General features: G+C 35.8%; 1 non-coding gene across 1 annotated transcript; it reads right to left on the bottom strand.

Moving 5' to 3' along the window:
* Nucleotides 1-544: 544 nt before the first annotated feature.
* On the bottom strand, nucleotides 545-613 carry LOC142871332 (small nucleolar RNA SNORD2). Its single transcript, XR_012919575.1, has one exon. It is a non-coding gene; the product is annotated as a small nucleolar RNA SNORD2 (small nucleolar RNA).
* Between the last annotated feature and the right edge of the window lie 8,277 nt (nucleotides 614-8,890).

Consider the following 8,890-nt stretch of genomic DNA (forward strand, 5'->3'; position numbering starts at 1 on the left):
TGGGGATCCATTGATGACTCATAAAGTCAATTTCCTAGATTATGAGAGGGTTAAAGAAATCATTATACCCATGAAATATACATATATAATATAAATAAACCTAAAGGTTTCATCAACTGTCACCTACTTTCACTAGGAGAAAAGCACTCTGATATGTCCTTTTTTATTCTGTTTTTTCATTTAAAAAAGTACTCTTATGATCTAGCAAATTGATTTTTACATGTGTCCATATGGATATGTGTAATGGACTACGATGTAGAAAGTATTTTTTAATTTGTAGGTCATGGTATAAAAAAATGGTTGATGTCTCTGACCTACAGTGCCCTGGTGGTCTGGTGTCTAGCCCCTGCCTACCTCCCGATGGTCATCTCATACATGTTCCTCTTGACTCCAATCCTCCTATTCCCTCGTCTCACTAGCCTTCTGTTCCACAACCATGTTTCTCAGCCACGCTGAGCTCACTTTTACTAAAAGGCTTTGCATATGCTATTCTCTCCCTCTGGGACTCTCTGTGGTTAATTGCCACTGTCTCTTTTTTTACTCCAAGCGATCAGCAATGAATATTCTTTTCATTTCAGGTCAGTGCCAAAAGATGGCTGCCATCATCTCTTTTTTTTTTATTTCAGCATGATCTGGGGGTACAAATGTTAAGGTTACATACATTGTTCTTGCTCTCCCTCCCCCCTTGAGTCAAAGCTTCAAGCGTGTCCATCCCCCAGACAATGGACATTGCACTTATAATGTATATATGTACCCATCCCTTCCTCCCCCCACCTGCCTCACACCCAATAAATGTGTGTGTTTTTTTTTAACATTTTGGTTAGATTTTATAACTTTGCCTTTCCCTAGCAAGGGTTAGAGGTATGCCCTTCCCCTCCACACTGTTTGCCACATCCCTCAGATGTGGGTCCATCCCCCCACTCTCCGAATCTCTGGTGAACACCACCACCCTTTGAACACCATATTGATAATTGGCCAGTACCAATTTGATGGTGAGTTCATGTGGAGTCCATTTTTCTGATCTTTTGTTACCTCACTTTGGATAATGGGCTTAAGCTCAATCCAAGATAATGTAAGTGTTGCTAGCTCACTTCATTTCTTAGAATTGAGTAATATTCCATTGTAATCCTCATGTGAAACATAACTTCCTCAGGGAAACCTTCTGTGACTTCCTGACTAGGTCAAATCCAGGCCATCATAACATCACCTACTCTCTTGTCCTGATTGTAATTTTATGTTTATGTCATGTGATTATTTGTCTATCTTCCCCAAATACCCAAATCACAAGGATATAGCAGATGTCTCTTTTTGTTTCATTTATCTTCAGTGTATTTTGTATAATGAGATCCAAACAATTATTTGCACATGTATGTAATAAATGAATGTATATTTTGTCTTTGGGAAAATTGTTTTTTATTGTATTTTTGGTTAATTTTGTTTCTTCTTGTTTCGTTTTGCTCTTATATGTTTCTTGTTAACATCTAGGTGTCTTATCATGGGCACATTTTTTTTCTTTTACATTCATGCAATATTTTAATATTTGCTCTTTACCTCTGCATTCTGAAATAGCTTCTCAACTCTATTATTCTTGTCAATTATTGCATTTAAATTGTAAAATTCTGGGGGGTTTTGCTACCTTTATTTTTTTTTTACTGTATCATAGGTTTATTTTTTTTTTTTTTGCTCGAACTTCTTATATTTTTAATCTCACTGTGTTATCTTTAAATATACATTTAAAGGTATTCCCTGTTACTTTCTGTAAAGTATTCATTCCTTGTTACTTTCTGTTTCTTTATCATATAAAACATGTCTCCTTTCATTCTGTGGAGGAATCCAAGCAGTTTTCTAAAACTTTCTTCTGGTTTTTATTGTAACTTGGTTTCCAAAGTGTATTTATTCTTCTAGGACTCAGGAAAATGATATTGCCTTCATTTTGAGCTTAAAGATCTGCTTTTCTTTCTTTTTCTTTCACTTTTTCATTTTTGCCAACCAAATGTGTGTGCTGCTTACCGTCCACGTGGAAGCTATAAGTTTTCAGATCTCCAGTTAGAGGAAGACATGATACACAGAATGCAGTTCTCTAATGAGGCTGCATTGGCATGAGATGGAACCATCTTCTGTTTCACAATCTAGTTCTCTGATAGCCATTATAATTTCCCAGCATTTTAATAAACTTATTGGATGAAAGTGTGGAGCTGGTTGGGATTTATATTTTGGCTGGTTCAGCTATTTGGTGGAACATTGATATAGAAGCTCTGCTCATTTCTCAGGTTGATAGAGAATGTGCCTCTCTGACTTGGGCGATACAAAATGGTGTGTGTGGAAGTCTTTTTTTTTTTCTTTTCTTTTTTTTTTTTTTTGGCCTGCTTCCGAGTTGGCAGGTTCATCTGTTTGTTTGATGATGTAAAACATGAATATATGGGTGCTTTTTTTCTGAAATCAGCTCCAATGTCTTTATGGTTAGTCAAAATTTTTAATATATGAAGGCAACTGGTTAACTAGCAATCTTAGGTTTTGTTATGTGCTTTCTACTTTATATGTTTTCATGTATATTAGGTGATAAAATTGGAATTATAACATTGAATTTCAAAGTAAACTTCACAGATGGACTATTTTTAAATTTGAGAAGATAAAAGAGTTCACTTTTTGGTGTCAGGCAGGAAAGAATACAATCTCTTTTGGGGTTAGTTTTTTGAACTGGGTTGGGAATGCAGCACTTACTCATCTTGTACAGGTGCTAATAAGTCTATAGCAAATGATCTTCTTGGGAATATATTTGTTTTTATGAAATTGATCAAATGTTGTAGTTGTAGATTTCCCCCCTCAACTGAGGGACTTTCTAGAATTTACCAAATATAAATAACTTATCCTGCACTATGAATCAATCAAAATGTGAACAATACCTTTAGCATCTTTATTTACCTTAATTCCCCAAGGTAATTAAATTTTTGATGTTTAAAATTGCCAGGTTGTCATATGTCTCCTAGTACTCTTTGGAAAATCTGAAATAATGGGAAGTATCTATTGTTATATATTAATTTATACACAAGCTATATAAGTTTATCACTTAGAAAATAATGACTGGGTATATGGGAACTTTCCTGTTTGGGTTTTATTGATGCTCGTCTTGTTTGTCTTCTTGATGTTCAGGCTGTGATGTCCCAAGTTTGTCTAGTTTTTAATAGATATTTATATATTTATCATTTCTTTTTAAAAATCTTACCACGGGCAAAATTATTTCCCAAAATATTTTTACTTACTCTTGTCACTTGTTATTGAACCTTCCTTTCAGAGCTACCTTTTCAAAACAGATATGAACTTTATGAGTCATTGAGTGGTTTAAGTCATAGTGAATTTGATAGCTTTTGGGGAGATTGCTCAAGGGGAAAGAGGAGACTGTGTTTTTCCCTACAGGTATTGTTAAATCAAGACATAGGATAGCCAACTTTATTTTCCCAGAATAGGTATGGTCCAGATTCGTTTCAGCTTATCTTCCATCTGATATATGTATTTAAAACAAACTTTCTTTCCCACTGAAAATTTTGAATAAAGAGCTGTCAGTTCTGTTCTTTGTTATTAATCTCCAGTGGTAGTGGTGGAAATTGTCATCCTGCCCTACCCAGCTCAGGCCTGTTAATATTACTCACTGTACTAAGTGACAGTTTGAGCAGTGTCAATCAAGTTCATATTAAGTTTTAGAAAAAAATCCTTTCACATTTTAGCATTTCCAAGTGAAGATACTGCAATCAACTGAATTTGAACATTTAATAAAACTAACCCCTTAAAAATATCTGTCAAATTAGATTTAGGTTTATCATGGAGATTGTGTTTAATATTGTAAAGTTGTGATGATGAATGAACTTAAGAAACTGTGTTTCTTTTTTTCATGCATTCTTCACAGAAAGGCCTGGGGAGAATATGTGCAAAATAATCTAATGAATTTAGATTTCCTGTGTATTAAAACTTGAATAAGTGACTGATGCAATTCATATTACCTACCAGCATTGTCCTGTGGTCTTTGAGAAAACTTTAGTAATAGAATTAAAGATGCTATATTGTGCCTCATCCCAAATCTCACAGAATCAGAACCACTGTTTGTTTTCCTCTTCCAAGATCAGACTTGTGGAGTTGCAACTCTTTGGGTCATCTGTAGCTGTGAATTCCCACCCACTCCCTGCAGGTTGAATGAGAATGCCTAGAAATGCAAAAAAGAAAATGTGAATCACTGAGAGGCAGATGAAGCTTGATATTTGGGCCAAAAAGAGTCAAAATATCAAGGAGATTATGTCATATGGCAATTTGAGAAATTAATGATGAATCTCCTAAAAGGCACGGACAGTAGAAATTCTCAACAAGGAAAAATATTAGTGTCTAGAATACAAGCTAGACAACCTGTAGGAAGAAGGGCATAGATAGATAGCTCTTTCTTTGTCTTTATCTGAAATGTATCTGAACTTTGAACCAGAGTCCAAAGACTTCCTTATTTTACCCCTGATGGAAGCCAAGCACTTACCATGAGCAGCTCCAGCTCTATAACCTATTGTCTTACAAATTTCCATTTCCCTGATCCCCAAATGATTTTGAGAATTAGCCCCTCTGAGTCTAGTAATATTCAACTCAGGACCATGAATAGTATAGATTTATGTGCTGAGATTTCCAATCTATCAAATTCTATCAAATTGACTTCAGCTGAGGATCAAAACCTTTGGCTGGTGGTACAATTAATTGCACTTGGTTTTTTCCTACTTGGAATAAAAAGTTATGTCTCCTCTCAAACCAGCTTCATTCTTCAACTCATCTCTTTTGGCTAATGAGCATGACTGAGACCAGTAAATCTTACCTTGATGGGTTTGAGCAGATGTGAAATGAAAAATGCAAAATATCAATAGCATAGCTGGTGCTTGGGTTTACAATTGCAGTGCAAAGAGAAGAAATAGTTTCTAATGTCAGAGATGGGGCCCATTGATTTTTTCACAGCTTTTCTTTTGCTACAGCATTTGTATACAATAAATGCACAAATCTCAAATAGATATCCATGAGGTTTGGCAAATGTATATACTTGTGTAACACGACTCTCTTTACCACCATCCCCAAAAGTTCTGGAATGCTCTTTCCCAATTAATCCCCTACCCATCCCTCAGAGGTAACCACTGTTCTGATTTTTTTTTCCACCATAAGATAGTTTTGCCTATTATAGAATTTCATATAACTGTAATCATGCTTTTGTGTAAGTCTTTTGCATTAGTTTGCCAGGCTTGCTATAACAAAACACCACAGACTGAGCGATTTAAACAATAGAAATCTAATTTCTCACGGTTCTGGAGCTATTAATAGAAGTTCTAGATCAAAGTGTCAGCAGGTTTCATTTATTCCTAGGCCTCTCTCCTTGGTTTGCAGATGGCTGTCTTCTCACTGTGACCTCAGAGGGTCACAACCTGGTCTACATGCTTCCGTCTTAATCTCTTCTTCTAAAGACACTAATGTATTAGACTAAGCCCACCCATAAGACTTTATTTTACTTAATAATCTCTCGGAAGGCTCCATCTCGAAATACACTCGCATTCTGAAGTACTGGGGGTTACAACTTCAACATATGAATTTTGAGGGGACACAATTCGGCCCATAACAGCTTCTTTCATGCATCAAAATGGTTTTGAGAAAACAAAAATGGTTTTGAGATTTATCTCTGTTGTTTTTCTGAGTAGTTTGTTCTTTTTATTGCTAAATAATATTTCATTATATGACTATATGACAGTTTATTTGGTCTATTAACAGATCCCTGGGCTATTTCCAGCTTTTGATTGTTATGAATGAAGTGACTTGAACATTATTATACAAGTCTTTTTGCCAATGTATGTGTTTGTTTATTTTGGCGAAATATCTAGAAGTGGAATTGCTCATTATAACGAAATGTAATTTCTTTAATAAATGGTGCCATTTATGAAGAGAAGGATTGGTTTGTCTTTTTATTTAGTTATTTGTTTATTTGGATACTTATTTTCCACTGTTTTTTCCTTTATTTTCTTCACCACCAAGTCCCTTTAATTCCCCACAAATGGGGCCCTACCAAGATATCTGTCTTAGGTCCATTGCACTTTCAAGCCACTTCCTTTTGACCTCCAGAAGTCAGCATTCTGACACCCAAGGTAATATTTATTTTTAAAAATCTGTTATTTCAGCACCATTAGACACCATTGCCTTCTTTTTCCCATGAAGTCTCCACTTGACTTTCTGTCTTGGTGTGTGCTCTACAATTGTCTTTGCTGGTTTAAATATTTATTTCCCTTCTCTTATAGAAATTAAACCTATGATATTCTTTATGTCCTAGTTACATTGTGGGCATGGGTCTGTGTGGTTTTACTTGCTCTACTTATCTGTATCATTTCAGGAAGATGTATGTGGAGTTTTGAATTCAGTTGGCTGTCATTTTCCTTAAACTGTAATGTTTCTCAGGATCCTATTCTAGAACTATTATCTTTTTACTTTTCACAAACTCCCTGAATGACCTCAACCACTTCTATTCCTTTAATTACAACTTATAGGTTGATGACTATCAAACCTTATTTTATTGATGAGCTCTGCATCATTTATTAGTGACCAACAGGATACCAATAGGACATACTCTACTCACTCCCCTTTCACATGTACAGAACTCAATTATCTTTTACTCTCCACCCACCTCACACCTGCTCCTCCTCTCTGTTACTCATTGTAGTAACTGGTACCACATCACTGTTCCCAACATGCCTTGTCATGGTCACCTGAGACAGCCATTTATCACTCTGGCTTCAGTCAGTCTCCAACTACTAATGATTCTACTCCAGAATATCTCAAAATGGTCCTCCATCCCTCTTCCAATTCTATAGCTTATGGCAGCATCACTTCTTGACTTGATGTCTACAACAGCCTTATAACTGTAATTTTTTTTCCATTTTGCCTGTTTTACTCCACAGTTCACAGAATTTTGGGAAACCTTTAATTTAGTGATGTCACTCTCATCCAAAATGCTACATTGCCTTCATGATGTAGTCTAGCTCTGTTAGAATGACCTAAGTGACTGTATGTAATCTGATGACTGCTTACCTCTCTCGCCTTCTCTCTCTCTCTTGCCTCTGCCCTTGCCTCTTCCCTTCCCCTATGCAACACACAGAAAGAGAAACACAATAGTTTCCAAAAATGGCCACAGTAATATTTTTGGTTCCACAGGCTGTTCCAAAAGCACACTACTAGCCCTTAAGAGGTGAAGTCTAATTTCCCTCCCTTTGAACATGGTCCAGCCTTAGCGACTCACTTCTAATGAATGAAATGCCATGGAAGCGATGCTGTATAGCTTCCAATACTAGGTCATAGAGTCAGTACACCTTCAGCCTGGTGTATGCACACACACTCTCTCTCTCTCTCCATCTCTCTCTCTCTCTGGCTGTCCCTTTTTCTTTCTCTCTCTCTCTCCCTCTGCCAGCCTCTCAGGACTTATACCTTTGGAGCCTTTGAGTAACCACATAAGAAGTTCAGCTACAATACCAGAGATACTATGTTGAGAAACCACATAGAGATAGAAAGAGATGCTCAAGCATGTCCAGCATTTCCAATCCCAGAAATTTCGGCAGTTTCAGTAGTCTCAGCCAAGACACCAAACGTGTGAGTGGATTAACCCTCAGATGATTCCAGCTCCAAGGCTTTGAGCCACACCTGTGGTGAGTGGGGCACATACAAACATTCTAACCAAGCCCTGCTTAGACTGCAGATTCATGAGTAAAATAAATAGTAAAATAGTAAAATAATAGTAAAATAAATAAATAAAATGATTGTCTAAGTCTGACAATTTAATCCATAAAGTTGTGGGGTGGTTTGTTACACAACAGCAGAGAACTAAAATAAGAACTCATACACACCTGGCTGTATTAAACCATTTTTAGTTTCCAGGTAATTCTTTGTTTTTCTTGATGTACCCTGTTGCCTGGAACATTTCCACTTGTTCTCCCACCCCTTATGCCTTCAGCTACATACTGCTTTCGTTTCCTTCAAAATTCAGTATAGAAATTGAGTTTTAAAGTCTTGGAATGTTTCCAAGACTATGTTGGGTACCATCAAATACCTCCATAGCACCTGTATTTGCCTCAAACATTGATTTTAATTGACAGTTTGTGTGAATTTATTCTTTATGGAATATAGAATATGGTCCATGAATAGATGAATTGATGGCCCATGAATTGAATTGAATTGGCCCATGAATTGAATTGAATGTGGCCCAGGAATTGAATTTATTCCTTATGGAATATGGCCCATGAAGTCTGGAACATAACTGTATTGTTGGATAAATAAATGAAAGTAAATTAGATGAGAAAATGAGCTAAGAAATTCAAATCATTCTTATCTCAATACCAAGAGGAAAACTATTGCATAAAATTAATAATAACTGGTGTCACCAATGGAATGTCTACTGTATGTCAATTGCTATGCAAAGCAAAAGTTGATAACTGGTATCATTAATTGAATGCCTACTACATTTAAATTGCTATGCAATGCACTTTATATGCACTATCTCATTTGAATGTCAATTCATCCCTCAAGAGACAAGGTTACAAATAAGTCTTTATTATATTGATTTAAATCTCAGCTTCACTCAACTTATCTAGTTATCAAGCTTTGATCTATACAATTGAACTCTTTGAGCTTCAATTTCTTCATCTTCAAAACAAAGATAAAATCATTTTGATATGAGGACTAAATGAAATTATGTATATGTTATGCCTGGTGCATGAAAGGTATTCCATAAATTATATTTACTGTCATTCTCATTTCTAAAATGAAGAAACTAAGACAAGTTAGAAAGTTAAATAATTTTCCCAATGTCACATGGCTAGCAAGAGGCACAAGTGGAATTTCATCC

Source organism: Microcebus murinus, chromosome 5 (genome assembly GCF_040939455.1).
Source record: "Microcebus murinus isolate Inina chromosome 5, M.murinus_Inina_mat1.0, whole genome shotgun sequence".
Taxonomy (NCBI): domain Eukaryota; kingdom Metazoa; phylum Chordata; class Mammalia; order Primates; family Cheirogaleidae; genus Microcebus; species Microcebus murinus.